The sequence below is a fragment of the Sminthopsis crassicaudata genome, chromosome 2, assembly GCF_048593235.1.
Source record: "Sminthopsis crassicaudata isolate SCR6 chromosome 2, ASM4859323v1, whole genome shotgun sequence".
NCBI lineage: Eukaryota > Metazoa > Chordata > Mammalia > Dasyuromorphia > Dasyuridae > Sminthopsis > Sminthopsis crassicaudata.
The window spans coordinates 113,376,916-113,392,684 of record NC_133618.1 but is presented as its reverse complement, the minus strand read 5'-3'; the positions used below and the strand labels follow the sequence as shown (position 1 = coordinate 113,392,684).

At 36.5% G+C, this 15,769-nt stretch overlaps 1 pseudogene; it reads right to left on the bottom strand.

The window, feature by feature from the left end:
• Positions 1–5,492: 5,492 nt before the first annotated feature.
• Positions 5,493–15,769, bottom strand: part of LOC141552670 (SCY1-like protein 2 pseudogene) — a 36,030-nt pseudogene continuing 25,753 nt past the window's right edge.

Here is a 15,769-nt window from a genome sequence, read left to right as displayed (position 1 = left end):
GCTTCCCAAAGCTTTTGTTGCTTTGGTTTCCTTTGTGATTTTTGTGATAAATGTAGCTCTTCTTCCCGGACAAGTAGCCTACTCTATCTTCAGCTCTGCCCTAAGCATGTAGGGACTATCATACTTCTGAAAAGAAAGAGTCATTTTTCTCCTGAAGATCACCAATTGCAATATTCCTTTTAATAAAAAAAATGGAAAATCAATTTTCTATTGAAAATATAGTTTTGTGGAGCATGAAAGAATTTAATCCAGAGGCCTGTAACTGTCAGAGAGATGAATGGCTCACATATTTGAAGTAGCTGCCAGCAAATATGGAGAGAGTGTATCATTTATTTCTTTAGTGCACTGGCAGGCATTTCTTTACTCATTGGACATGTTATAGGTAGCTGAGGTAGCTCGCACTGTCAGAAACTGATACCTGGCAAATTGCTAGTAGTATTTCCTCTAGGTTAGAGCTTGTAGCCTGATTGCAGGAGATGATATAGTTGAATGGGCATTCTGAGCTTAGCTGCGCTGGAAACAGAAAACTGATCTATTTGCCACTTAAAAGGAGAAGGTGTGACATTGATTAAATGTAGCCATCATAGACCAACTCATACTGGCTGTCAAGGAAAGATGGAGAAACTTAATCTCTCAGGTGGTATGGGTTCCCTGAGGAGCTGAAATGAACATTATTACCTGCAGTGATGGTGTTTTATCTGAGCACTTCCCACCTAGAAACTGATGGATATGTCAATGGATTTATGATCTCATAAATGTGGGTAAGTCCTTCCATCAGTAGAAATCACAGTTCTTCCCTGTTCCATCTTATGTAATTTGCACCCATGCCTTTCTATTAAAATGTAAGCTCTCTAAAGACAGATATCGTCTTCTTTTTGTCTTTTTATCCTTACTACCTAGTATGGTGCACATACAGGTACACAGCAGGTAATTAATAAATGTTTGTCACTTGATCCTTAATTCTTCCACAGAAGATCTATTGGCTATATTGGAAACCTTTTATTCTTTTATGGGTACTAGTGCAATAACTGGGCCATCCATCTGTTTGCTATCCCTTCTTTTTAATTTGTTTTTTAAAACAGACTTTTAAAAAATCTTGTACTTTTGTAATTACCTAGATTTCTCCTTCCCAGAGAGGCTTAGTCTTGAAACAAAGCATTTTTTAAAAGGCAGGAAAGAAAACAAAGGCAGTGAAATCAATAAATACATTGAAAAATCTGATATTATATGTAATACCCCCCACTTGTGCAAAGAAGCGAGGATAGGTTTCTTCTCATGCAACATGTTTGCAGCCAATCTTTCTTTAGTTTCACAGTATTCAGTTTCAATTGTTTTGTAACTGTTATCCTTTTTCCCATTTATATTGTAGTATATCGTAGTATTTCCATTTATATATGTGTACACATACATACATATGTGTATGTGTTTTTTCTGATTCTGTTTACTCCATTTTGCATGGATTTATCAAAGTTTCCCCATGTCCCTCTACATTCATTACACTCCTCATTTTTTGAAAGCACAGCAATATTCCATTGTATTCATGTATCACGATTTCTTTAGGCATTCCTCAATTGACAGGGAACAGTTAAACACCTATTTTGTTTCCCATTCTTTGCAACAACAAAAACTCTGCTATAAATTTTATTTTGGTGTATTTGGAGACTTTGTTTTTGTCAATGACCTCTTTCTTTTAATGTAAGAAGCAGGGCAGATAGAGTGCTAGCCTTGAAGTCAGAAGAATCTAGGTCAACTTATTGTCCTTTGGCACATATTAACTTTGGATAAGTTGTCTAACCTATGCCATCTTAGACAAATCACTGAGATTCTAAATTTTCCATCAGTATTGGTAAAGGGTGTTCTCACAACTGAAGAAATCAAAAATCTGGAACAGAAAAAAACCAACAAACACAAAAATGTAGACTCTTACCTCGTTTCCCACTTATTCAAGACATTCCTCTTTTTTCTGAGATTCTTACACTTTATTCCCTTCCATGAATTAGGTCATTCAGTTATACCAGCTTACCTACTGTTTCTCATACATGACACTCCATCTCCCAATCATGTGCTCTTCGTTATGACCATTTCCCATGCTTTAAATGCTCTCCTTGAACCTCCCAGCTTCCCAACTTCCTTCAAAACCCCTTCCATAGCAGATCTTTTTCAAACCCATAAGAGACTTGTCCTTTCCATGCAAGATTATCCTTCCATTTATTCTACATACATTTTGTATATTACATAGTTATTTGTATATTGTTTCCCGCATTCGACATGAGTTTCTTGAGAGCAGGGCTGTCTGCCTTTCTTTGTTTTCCCAAGGCATAGTACAATGCCTGGCATGAAAGATGCTCAATCAATGCTTATTGATTGAATGATTCAATGATGATCTTTTATGTCACTTCTCCACAACAAATCATCATTTGTCACGTGCTGTGGTCTATACTCAGCCATCATGTATCTTTCCATTGTTCATTCTCTGACCTGCAATTTTAATTCTTCCAGCAACTGACTATTCAGCTATATGACTTAACAGGGAGAATACTGTTGTTTAAAAGATAGGCTTTTTGAATCAGGGAACAACTTTAGGATGATTGAAAGCACTGTAGTATTCTTTAAATGTAATCCAGCCTATTCTTTTCCTGCTCTTTTCTAAGTATATGCCATTGTTTATCTAATGCTTGTCAAAGATCTATGTACTGGTAAATTTATTTGATAACTCCTTCAACAGCAATGACATAATCTGTGCAATATCATTGAGGGGAGCACAGGTGGCACAGTGGATATATTACTGGATGTGATATGAAGAAGAGGGGAGTTTAAATCCCTTCTCAAACACTGGTGACTTAATGATCCTGAATAAATCACTTGTCCTTTCTCTATCTTAGTTTACTCACTTTTTTATATAAAAAGGAGGTGATAATAGATGGTAATAGAACCTACTTCCCAAGATCTTTGTGAGGATAAAATGAGGTAATATTTTAAAAGTGCTACATAAATGTTAATTATTATTGTTTATTTCAACTTTATTTGTTATAATGGGAAGATAAGGTTGTTTTCTTCAAATGACTGTAGATTTCATGGAAGCCAATAGAACCATAAAAATTCTGAGAAAAATATGTGAGTGTATATGTATGCATGTGTATATACATAACTTATAACATATACACTCACATGCACACACCTTTTTATATATGCATACATATTGTATGTATGTATGTTTTATGGCAAGAACCTTTCTATAGATGGGGAAAACCTCAAATCAGCACAGTTCCCTGTGGAGCTCTTGCTGTATTCTTACTATGAGGTGCTTCTGTTGGTGCTTATCCAGAGCCCTTTGGCTTCATCACTGCACTATTATTAATCCCAAATTTAATTAAGAGTATTGTTTTTAAAGAATAAGGCCATGCTTAATTCTGCAGAAAGCCTGAAAATCATTTTTCAATTAATAGAAATGAGGTTGATGTTATTCTTTTCTAGTCTAAATAAAGCTGCAACTTCACTATTTTTAGGAAATTAATTACCACCTAATTTTCACTTGGGGAAATATTTGTCTGTTTTGTACAAAGTATTCCTCCTACATGGGTAAAGTTGCTATTGAGATGCCCCCAATTTTCTGCAAAAAGACTGAGCCTTTCAAAGTTGAGTCTGATATTCTGATTTCTCAAAAAAAAATGCTATCTTAAAATTTCTCTATGTTCTCACATGAACTATGCTTATGTTGACAATTGACTGAGTCCCTAAATTAGTGTTCAACTTAGGAGCTATTTGTCCTAACTTGCCATGAAAATTAAAGGTTCAAAAGTATTTGGAGTTCATGCTAAAAGAATAATGAACCATATATACCTGCTGCTGAATATAAAAAGCCAGGTATGACCTAGTGGGTAGTCTTGCAGTCAAGTGAGACCTTATAGTCCAGAAAACTTGAATTCAAATTTTATTTAGATTAGTTATGCAACCCCTTCAGGAAACAGCCAACAAATTTGCATCTCTGCATTGATGAAGAGGGACCCTATACTGATGAAATCACAGGTGGAACAAATGTGTCCCAATCAGCACTACCCTACCTTTGCCCTACCATAAATTTAATTCTTGGTAATAAGTGAAGTGTTATTCACGATGATGCATAATGGACTTGTTTCCAGCATAGAGAAAATTGTTATGGTATAGAAAAAAGAGCCCTAGACTGAGAATCAGGAACATAGGGACTTAAAACTTGTTTCCAGATACTTATAAGACCATAGGGATGATGGGCCTTGACTTGAAAGGGACTTTGGAGACCAATTGGTTCAATCTCCTCATTTTATAAAAGAGGAAAATGAATACTGGAGAAGTTAGGTGAAAGTCACAATACTGGGAATTTCTTCTTTTTTTTTCACTCAACAGTTTTTTCTTCACTTGTAAAATAAAGATGTTGCTTCATACAATTGTTGTAAAAATCAAAGGACATCATTTTTCTACATAAAATCTCCACCCACTCAGGATGAGCAGCATCCTGAAGGACTTCTATGTGATTATACTTGCTGTATATATATAATGAGATATGAATTCTGTTGTCAGAGAGAATGCTGAGCTGTGATTCTGCATATCTGCATGAGTGAAGAGGAAATTCTTCAGATGGTTGATGGTCTTTTGAAAGGTAGTCAAGAGGCAGATAGATAGAAAAAACATACAGGGATAGAAAAGGACAGAGAAAGAGAGACATGAGGGAGAGAGAGAGAGAGAGACAGAGAGAGAGAGAGAGAGAGAGAGAGAGAGAGAGAGAGAGAGAGAGAGAGAGAGAGAGAGAGAGAGACAGAGAGACAGACAGAGAGAGAGAGAGAGAGAGAGAGAGAGAGAGAGAGAGAGAGAGAGAGAGAGAGAGAGAGAGAGAGAGAGAGAGAGAAGGTAGGGGAAGTCAGCCCCCAACTATGTGTCTTGATTTCATCTCATCTGTAACCCTAGAGACTCCCTATAGAAAGTGGACCCTCTTTGATGAGTTTGTTGCCTTTCTTCTTAGTTGAATTGAGATTTTATTTCATTTTAATAAAGGTGAAGATCATCTTTATTCTTGTGTATTCTTTGTTCTAATATAATCTGTGTAATATTTTCAATTTCTGTTTCATTTTTTTCCAGTTATTTTGATAAAGAGGTATGTGTACTATGTTGATCTTTTGTGAGACCAGTGTTTGTTGGGAGAGAGCTAAGCTGGTGATAGTAAGCTAAGCAGGGTAGCTGGTGGCACAGTGAACAGAGCTCAGGACCAGGAGTCAATAGGACCTGCATTTAGACAATTACTAGCTGTGTGATTCTGAGCAAGTTACTTAATCCTGTTTAGTTTACCTCAATTTTCTTATTTGTAAAATGAGGTGGAGAAGGAAAAGACTAACTGCTCTAGTATCTTTGCTAAGAAAACCCCAAACAGGGTCATGAAGAGTCAGACTGGCCTGATATGTTTGAATAATGAACAATAAGGTAAGGATTACTCTGTTCTACATAGTGATCAAGGAAAGTGACATTTATCTTAGATCCAAAATAATCACCAGACTGGGAATATTTGAGGTACAGAGCCTTAGAATTTGATTAAGCCACTGGTAAGATTTCTGTTGAGATAATTGGTTCATTGATAACTTTGGGTTTCTGACGCCTAAAGAGACTGTCCAGAGCAGACATATAAATGAGTTTGTGTGAGGTCACCTGTGATATTTCAACTGAAGCCCTCTGAGGTGCAAGGTAACTAAAAGGTATCCCCAGAGTTTTCTGGAGCACAAATGGTATACCTGGACCACTAAAGAGATGCTGGCTTGCTCTGGCTGAAGACTGAATGTTGATGTCTGAAAGCCATTTGCCAAACTTTTCTTTGTATTATCAACTGATGTGGGAAAAAAATGCTCACCCCAATGGAGAAAATTGAAAAGAAGTTATGGAAGCCAAAATTTAGGGAGTGTTAACAGAAAAGCTGGTCAAAGAAGACATATTATCCAACAAAGTTTCTATCAAATCTTTAATCTATTTGATGGATATCAAGAGGTATAGGCCTGGGACTTCAGCAGCTATTGACTTTTCAGCTTCTGGGCCTGTTCCTGTTTCTTTGTTAACTTTTACTTCTTTTCATAGTCAATAATATTCTTTTCTGACAATTCTATACCCCACTCTTTTTACTGCCTGATCCACCCACCAGTTAGGTGGTACCAGTTTTTGGAGTTTTTGTCTCTTTAGACACATTCATATGATTGGAGGTATAAACATTCCTGCTATTCTTGTGTTATGCACAGTTGCTCCAGTTTGCTTTTTATGTTTCACTTCCAATCTGTGCAACATTTCTTTGATGACTGAAATAAAAGAATTGAAATTATTGAAATAAAGTTTTTTTCCAATTCTTAGAAGAATCAGATGAGGAAATATTTTCCTAGCAAGCTGCAACTTGATGCTTCCCAATTACTCATGAGTAAAAATATGTTTGTAAACATAACATTTCTATGAGAACCATAGGTTCCTTAGATGGAATATTTTGTAGAAAGAGTAGAATGTCATAGAATGTAAACCACTTATCAATATATTCCAAACTCTTTCCTAAACACACTAATGAATGTACATGAACAGCAAAGGAAGACATTTGTAAACATGAATTTTTAAATTCTTGATATCAAAGAACTTTTATGAATGAATAATCTAAACGGCTTGTAAAGATTATAAATAAACAAAGTTCCTGGATTTGAATGGAAGGGGGTTTTAAGGCTCTCACCTCAAATTCTAACTCAATTTCCTCCTTAGATATAAACGAAGAAGGATCAAGTGCTAGTTATGGTCCGCCTGCTCCCCACAAAGTTGGAAATGGTAGGATCTTTTGAAAAGCATTGGACCAAATCCTAGGGCTTATTTTTGACCCTGGTACATGTGAGTTGAGCTGTAATGATATATTTGATAGTAACTAAATCCATAGATTTTATATATATTTCAAATATGTTAATTCAATTCAGCAAGCATTTATTAAATGCCTACTATATGTCAGACACTGTGAACACAAAGCCTATGATAAGTAGCTCTTACCCTTCAGGAGTGATTTCTGGAAGGTGGTGAGTAACAAGAAAACAAAGAAAAAAAATACAAGATATTTTTATAACACTGACTATCCTGGCCCTCAATGCCTGAAGGCTGTGTAGTTACATTTCACACTTCCTCCAAGGTTCTCTGGTATCCTTAAAGGGATTTTAAGTGTTTAGGCTATCTGCCAATGGCTCTATCCTCCAACTGATGGTATTCCTATAAATGTAGGAGATGAACCTTTAGCATCCCAGTTCCATTTAATCTCTTAATGGTTAGATTATCTTTTACAAGGGCATATTTACTTTAAAAGGTACAATCACAAATAAACAGGCTTGCTCCTAGCATATGAGGTTTAGTCTTCCAGAGAGAACTTTGGAGACTGAAAATGGATCAAATCATAGTATTTTCACTTTTTGTTGTTGTTGTTTGTTTGCTTGGGTTTTTTCCTTTCTTGTGTTTTTCCCCCTTTTGATCAGATTTTCCTTGTGTAGCATGATAAATATGGAAATATGTTTAGAAGAATAGTACATGTTTAACCTATATTGGATTACTTGCTGTCTTAGGAAGGGAGGAAAGAGGAAAAGAAGAAAAATCTGGAATACAAAGTTTTGCAAAAGTTAATGTTGAAAACTATCTTTGCATGTATTTTGGAAAAATAAAATGTTATTTTTTCTAAAAAAGAAAGATTGTCTTAGGATGACTAGTTTTAAAGATGCTGCCTTCTGCTAAACAGAACATTGAAAAAAGACTACACTCATCAATATGAAGAGTGCCATTTCATCATATTAGGTGATTTGGGCATGTACATGGCAAACTCTTTACATGAGGTAAATACAAAATAATTGAGGAGGGCAAACAACAGCTCTCCTCTTCAAGCATAGGAGATGGTCCTTGAGCTAAACCTCGAAGGGATCTTGGATCAAAATGCTTTATTCCTTCTTATCTCCAGGTTGGTTATAACCCTATTTTCTCTAAGGAAATCTGTCTGAATTAATGCAGGATAATAGAAATGGTATCAGTAGAGAGGCTTAGATGCCAGTAATCAAGTCCCAAGAGTAGGGAATACTTTGCTGAGTACACAGATGAAGTTTAAGGACTCACTACTTGGCAACTAATTCATTATAAGTATTCTAGTTCATCCACCATCCCTGATGTTTTACTGCCCAAATAACCCGTTGTCAATGTTGATGCAGCAAATCTAAGCAGAGAGGGCAAAGAAGGTCAGAGGCACAGGGCACTTAGGGATTTGATTCCTTCCAGTTCAATTTATTAAGCATCTACATGTAAAATACTGTACTAGGCACTGGGGAGACGAAAACAAAAAAATCTAATGAATATGTAGTCATAAACTAAGTCCAAGCCATTATAAAATGTACCCGAGGAAGGTGTGTCTTGTATTCTCATTCTCTATCCTGTGAAAGAGAAAGACACACACACACACACACACACACACACACACACACACAGAGACACAGACACACACACATATGAGAGAGAGAGAGAGAAAGAGAGAAAGAGAGAGAGAGAGAGAGAGAGAGAGAGAGAGAGAGAGAGAGAGAGAGAGAGAGAGAGAGAGAGAGAGAGAGAAGGAGGGAGAGACAGGGAGAGACCTACTTGATGAATGCTGGGAAAATCCTAATGAGATAATAATGATTCACTTTGGCTTGTGGATGAAGATTTCCCTGAAATGAGCCTTTTGATCCTACTTATGCTGTAAATGGTCAGATTAGAAAGAAAGATTCTGAGACTTTTAACTTAAAACATTTCCAGAAAGCACTAGTTCATAATGGAGCTTTTATGACAATGATACATTTCTCCCAGGCCATCAATTTAGAATGGCAGGTTAGCTGGACCCTTAAAGGTAGACTCAAACTATCCACCCATAGAAATGCCATGGTAAGAATAAGTAATAGTAAAAAGTATAGCTCATATTGTGTTCCTTAGTTTTTCCTAATTGAATTGATATTATCAGGAAGATTAAGTTTAAAATGATAATAACTGATATTTATTGAGCAGTTATATTGCACACTGTGAAGTATTAATAATTTCATTTACAGATGGGGAAACTAAGTCTCAGAAAGATTTTATGCCCACCATTACACAGCTAGTGAGTTCTAGAGATAAAATTTGAGCTCATATTATCCTGTCAAGGAATCCTGGGAAAGTCATCTGATCTGAGTTAACAACGCACAGAAGTATTTCTTGACAATGTAAGTGAAAGTGGAGCTTCCTGGGTACCTCACTTCTCTAATCTGGGCTCAGGCCCTGGCTCTCCCACCACATTAAAGATTGGAAAGAAAAATCCTTTTAGCTGGCACACAAAGTTCTTCCTCCCAGCCAACTTGAAGAGCAGGTTCTTGGTAAAGTCACAAAGCTCAAATGACTATTGAGAATGCATTTGGCCAGTTACAAGATCCTGAGTCCTTTATACCAAAATAGAAATGAGTGCATCATGACAACTTTTTTAAATCCCCAAGAGGTTGTGCTCATCTTAGTGACAGGGAAGCTGACGTGCAGAATCTTCATGTTAAAGATACAGAATGTAAAAGCATAGGAATTGTCAAGGGCAGTCAGACATGTGCTCTGGATGCATCCAAACTAACACCTGTCTCTAGTCATGGCACCAATGAACATGTGGTAAAAGCATGTGACTGGTCTCTCTGATATCAGTCTCAAAAGGTCAGACAGTGATGAACCTGGAAAAATCAGCTCCTTTCAATAATTCTATGGGTCTGCAATGCCTGTTGCATTTTAATCTTTTAAAGGTCAATTGTTCTTTCAATCTATATCATCTTTTAGGGCATAAAATCCCATAAGTTTACTGCCTAATGTTCAAACCAGTTATTTAAAGAATTTGCATTTGTTTAAATTTTTCAAACTTCAAGAAGAGCCCCTAGCTTCTAGGATTTTACATCCCAGTGATCATGTCACCCCCATTCTCTCTCTCTCTCTTATTAAAGCTTTTTATTTACAAGATATATGCATAGGTAATTTTTCAGCCTTGACAATTGCAAAACCTTTTGTTCCAACTTTTTCCCTCCTTCCCCCCATCCCCTCCCCCAGATGGCAGGTTGACCAATATATGTTACATATGTTAAAGTATAAATTAAATACAATATATGTATACGTGTCCAAAAAGTTATTTTGCTGTACAAAAAGAATCAGACTTTGAAATAGTGTACAATTAGTGTGTGAAGGAAATCCAAAATGCAGGCGGACAAAAATAGAGGGATTGGGAATTCTTATATAGTGATTCATACTCATCTCCCAGAGTTTTTTCACTGGGTGTAGCTGGTTCAGTTCATTACTGCTCTATTGGAACTGTTTTGGTTCATCTCATTGTTGAAGAGGGCCACGTCCATCAGAATTGATCATCATATAGTATTGTTGTTGATATATACAACGATCTCCTGGTCCTACTCATTTCATTCAGTATCAGTTCATGTAAGTCTCTTCAGGCCTTTCTGAAATCAATCTGTTAATCATTTCTTACAGAACAATAATATTCCATAATATTCATATACCACAATTTATTCAGCCAATCTCCAATTGATGGGCATCCTTTCAGTTTCCAGTTTCTGGCCACTACAAAGAGGGCTACCATTCTTGCACATACAGGTCCTTGCCCTTCTTTAAAATCTCTTTCACCCCCATTCTCTAGAAACATTTCCAGGATCAAATATAAAATCTTCTGTTTGCTATTCAAGCCCTTCATAAACTGTCTCCCATTTTTCCGGGTTTTTCACACCTTATTCTGTCTGAACCTGCTCATGGGGGGATTTCAGAACCAGTCCAAATCCTAATCATGGGTGAGGAGTAATGAGGCAAGAATGGTCAAATAAGAGTCCATTATTCAAAAAATCCTCAGCCTTATATGCCCTATGCTTACATAATACACTTACATAACTATAAGATACTGAGCATGCAGGGCTACATAAACAACTTGCTATTATGTGCACAGATGCCATGTTAGCATAACATGCTCCAAGTAGAACATAGGTTGTCATACCCCCTGACTTCTCAGGAAAGTCAGGACACCCTTAGGGGAAGGATGGAGAACCAAATCAGACAAGTGAGCAGAGTTCCACTGGATTAAACACCTCAACCAGGGTTCTTCACTCTCTGTGGCCCTCTACATTATTTTCCACCTTTTCTCTTTGATCCAATATTTTCCCTTGCTTTTCCATAATTAAAATATGTCATCTTTCCGCTCCAGCCACTGTCATTGGTTGACTTTCATACTTGAAAAGCTTCCATCATCTTCATTTCCTCTTTTACCTTTCCTGGCTTCCTTTAAGTTCCAACTAAGTTACACTTTTAATAAGAAGCCTCTCCTGATCCCTCTTATTCCAGTGTCTTCCCACTATTAATTATTTCCTATTTACCTCAACAAGGACTATTAAAATGCCAATGTTTGCTGCTAGGGTTGCATCCATGAAGTTTTATGATATTTAGGTGTTTAGTCTATAGTAGTAAGTGACCATTGCTATTCTTGTTTTTGACCCTATTCCTCCCAAGGATGCTACGTCTGGTAGTCATGGCCTTCTCTGGAGTTAAAATCACCCAGCATCTTGTTCTCTTTTGGCACATTAATGATGAGGGTCTCTAGGTCTTTATAAAATTTTTCTTTGACCTCAACAGGATTCCTCATGGTGGGATCAAACATACAGATGATGGTGGCAGGACATTTTCCTACAAGTGGTAATCACTTTGTCATGAACCTGTCATTCACTCCTTTTGGGAGGTATGCAAGCTTGTTGATGAGATTAGTTTTGATTGCAAATATGCACCAGTTTCATAGCTCATTCCATCACTGCAGCCACTCCAGAAAAATGTCTATCCAGCTCTGATTCTGCTGGGTTGGCTTTCATTTGCCAGCCTTTTTTCCACTCAGGGATGTTATTTGGATGCTTCATCTGTGGAGTTCTCTCACAACAAGAGCTGTTAATTTTTCAGATTTATTGAAAGCTTTATGTTGTCCATAAGCATGAGCACATTCCATGAACCAATGGGAAGTGGAATCATCCTCTCAAATGTTTTTGTACATTTTTTTGTGTGTGTTTTGACCAAGGGTGAGATTCCCCCCCCCTGCCACTGTAAACAGATCAGGACTGGGTGAAGCAGATAATTTTTAGGGCACCTTTTCTGGGTGGTGAGCAATGTAATCCTTAAAAAAGGCTGTTCAGACAGCCACGGGGCTGCGAAATCCCATTGGTGCTCCAGTAGATGCTGTGGTCTAAGCTGCTTGTGTGCAGGGTTGTGACCCAGTGTATCTGCTTCTGCTGCTTTAGCACTTATTGTATACATAGCTTTTTTGTACATATTTGTTTACTTGTTCACCCAATGAGTTTGTGAACTCTTCCAGGAGTCTTTCTTTATATCCTCAGTGTTAAGCACAGTGCCTGGTATACAGAAAGTGTTTAATAAGTGCTTATTGTCTGGCTGAATAAGCCTGTGCCTTTCACCTATGACTTTATAAACATTTGACCACAACCCTTCTCAGGTGTAGTATATCCTCTTCTTTGTCTTTGCTGTTGTTTTTTCCTCTAGAGATACATCTACCCAATCCCCTGACTGCCATATCTGATGAATGCCTTTATTTTGTCATAAGTATTTCCATGAACCTTCCTGATCATTTTGAATTGAAATTATTTCTCCCTCCATTCCAATCTTATTACTTTGTATCTAATACAATCTTTGTATCTTCTAATAGCATCATATACTTTCTCTGATTATACATAGTTATTTGTGCTCATGTATCATCAACTTTAATAAACTATAATTACCTTGGGTTCTCTGGAGGTCACTTTGGAGACCTTTAAGCAGAAGCTACACAATCATTCTCAAACATACAATACCAATTGCATTCCAACACTTAAATCTTGTGATTCTGTCAATATGGACTCAATCTTATTTCCCTGGACAAGTAACTTAACCACTATCAGTCTGAGTTTCCTCATTTATAAAATGTAGATTTAAAAAAACAGCAACAACTAATACTTTACAGGATAAATGAAATATAAATTATTTTGCAGAAACACCTTAAAGTGCTATATATATGCATATATATTGTTAATAATAATTGTATTATCTTTAAAGACTCAAAGTGACTTGCACTCAAAAATGTATGAAATAAATGAATGAATAAACTCTGACACTCCTACAGAAATAAAATAGTTTCACACTTTTGATTAAGAATTAGAACCATTGGTGCTAATGGAAAACATGATCATTTTCCTTTTTTTGTTTGTTTGTTTATTTTTTTCTCCTTCCATTTTGAACTTGCTTTGTTCTTTTAAAATGTCTTCTACATTCACCTCACAGTCTACTGGAGATTTTTTTCCACCCCAGTTATTTCTGTAATATCTCAAGCTGTGTGAGTAAATTGGTTCAGCAACATTCTTTGCAATGTTTCCTCCCTATAAACTCATGTGCCTTTGTGACAATAAAAATCTGACCAGAGTCCTTGCTCACAATAGGAATGAAATTCTATAGTTGAAAATTACAGATGAAATGTTTATTTGGGCCCCCGGTTCTACTGCCCAGGATAAATACAAGACATTTATCTAATCAGGGCTAATGGTCTGATTAATGACACTACTTTCTTCCCTTCACATCTCTGGGGCACAGTTTCCAGGGCCCCTTCTTGCTCTAATGTGCTATGAGTCAGCTCAAAATGCTTCTACTTGGTGTACTGCAGAACAGCCTTCAGAGCATTCAACTCATTCCTACTAATGAGCTTAAATCTTTCCTTTCTCTGAGGCAAAATTTCTGGCGTGGTATGATAAGGAGATGGTCCTACAGGGAAGTCTCAGGCTAACACTTGGCAACATTCCAAGGGAGGCCCACTCCAAAGCTTTCTCAGGAGAGTTGCAGCTGCTCTTCATGTGATCATCATTTCCAGGAGAGCTTTACTGAACAGTGACAACTGTAGACTTGACTCTAAAAGGAATGGAATTTGTTTGGTGGATAAATGGAGGACAGTTAGTCTGGTAGAACAATCAAAAAGCATACACAGAGTTGAGAATTATAGGTATGAAGAATAAGACCAAGGGCCTAATTTCTTTCTTTCTTTTTTTTTTATTAAAGCCTTTTATTTTCAAAACATATGGATGGATAATTTTTCAACATTAATCATTGCAAAAGCTTGTGTTCCAATTTTTGCACTTCCTTCACCAACCTCCTCCCTTAAAAGCAAGTAATCAAATATATTTATTAAACATGGTAGAAATGTATGATAAATCCAATATATACAATACATATTTATACAATTATCTTTTTACATGTTAAAACATATGTTAAATCCAATACTGTAAACATATTTTTATGATTCTCTTGTTGCACAAGAAAAATCAGATCAAAAAGGAAAGAAAATGAGTAAGAAAATAAAATGTAAGTGAACAAAATCAAAAAGAGTGAGAATGTTATATTGTGATCCACATTCAGTTCCCACAGTTCTCTCTCTGGGTGTAGTTGGCTCTCTTCATCATAGGATCATTGGAACTGAACTCAGTCATCTCATTGTTGGAAAGAGTTACGTTCATCAGAACTGCTCATCATATAATATTGATATTGCCATGTATAATGATCTCATGGTTCTGCTCATTTCACTCAGCATCAATTCATGTAAGTCTCGCCAGTTCTCTCTGAAATCATCCTGCTGGTCATTTCTTACAGAACAATAATATTCCATAACATTCATATACCATAACTTATTCAGCCTAATTTGAAGAGCCTAATTTCTTAGACCCCTAAAAACAATTAATTATATGCAGAAAAATATAAGCTCCTTGAGGACAGAGGCTATTTTTCATGTCTCTTTTTGTATCCCAGCACCTACTACAGTGTCTTACATCTAGTGAGCACTTAATAATTACTTGTTGAATCTATTGTGCTTAACTTATAAGATAGTAAGGTCATTATATTAATAATGGGAAACTTAAGAAGAAAGCGCTAATCCCCCTCTTTAAATAAATAACCTTAATTATAAATATCATTTCCCAAAATTATTTTATTAGGGTTTTTGGGGGGCAGTAAGTGGGATAGGGTAGTCCACTTCTTGTGTGGGGTTGGGTAGTATAGCTATGTTCCTTAGACTAATAATTACACAGGCAGTATAGCCTAGTGGAAAGAACTTAAGGCCATAAGAACAAACGGTTTAGTTTTGCCATGTCGCCAACTAACTCTGATTTTAGTTGTTATTTTTTTCACTTTGTCAGATGGAGATAAAAATACTTACCCTACTTATATAATATAGTTATTGTGAGGATCGAGAGATAGTAGATAAAAAGCATTTGCTACCACCTTGAGAAGACTTTGCCAGCAAAGTTAATTCAATAGGAGCTGGAAGGCAGGGCTTACTTCCTGTTGCTGTTGTTTAGATTTTTTTAGTCATGTCTGACCCCATTTGAAATTTTCTTAGCCCCCCCCAAAAAAATATTAGCCATTTTCTTCTCCAGCTCATTTGACAGTTGAGACAAGTGAACAAACAGAATGAAGTGATTAGCCCAAGGTCACACGGCTACTAAATATCTGAGGCTAGATTTGAACTCAGGAAAATGAATTTTTCTCACTCCAGGCCCAGCACTTTAACCACTACGCTATCTGCCATTTTTTTATTTACCAGAGCATAAAGACACAAATGCAATCAGAATAACTGAATATTGTCAGTTGGGCTGAACTCTGTGTTGAACCCAAACACTCTCTGCTCTCCTAGTGTGAGAATTTTCTATCTACCCCCCCCAACCTA